This window comes from Mandrillus leucophaeus, unplaced genomic scaffold (assembly GCF_000951045.1).
Source record: "Mandrillus leucophaeus isolate KB7577 unplaced genomic scaffold, Mleu.le_1.0 Scaffold599, whole genome shotgun sequence".
Lineage (NCBI taxonomy): Eukaryota > Metazoa > Chordata > Mammalia > Primates > Cercopithecidae > Mandrillus > Mandrillus leucophaeus.
In genome coordinates, this window is record NW_012106463.1 from 1780920 (window position 1) to 1781253 (window position 334).

General features: G+C 31.1%; 1 protein-coding gene across 1 annotated transcript in view; it reads right to left on the minus strand.

The window, feature by feature from the left end:
* Positions 1-334, minus strand: part of PDE3B (phosphodiesterase 3B, cGMP-inhibited) — a 213215-nt gene that overhangs the window by 82718 nt on the left and 130163 nt on the right. The window lies entirely within an intron of this gene.

Consider the following 334-nt stretch of genomic DNA (forward strand, 5'->3'; position numbering starts at 1 on the left):
AAAAAAAAAAAAAAAACTATAATTTCTGCTTCAACCTGAATTCTCTGATTATTGTGATTCTAAATGTTCCTTATAATATTTATATCGTTTATACTCCTTTTTCTGTGAACTTTGTCATTTTAACCACTCATTGGAATTCTGTAGTGGTCTCATTTAACCACCACAGAATTCAAATGGAACACATACAAAAACAATTTTTGTTTGAAGTAACCTTTCCTCAATACTGTTTAAAAACTGTTGAAACCCCATCAAAAAGTGGGCAAAGGACATGAACAGACATTTCTCAAAAGAAGACATTCAGACAGCCAACAGACACATGAAAAAATGCTCATCA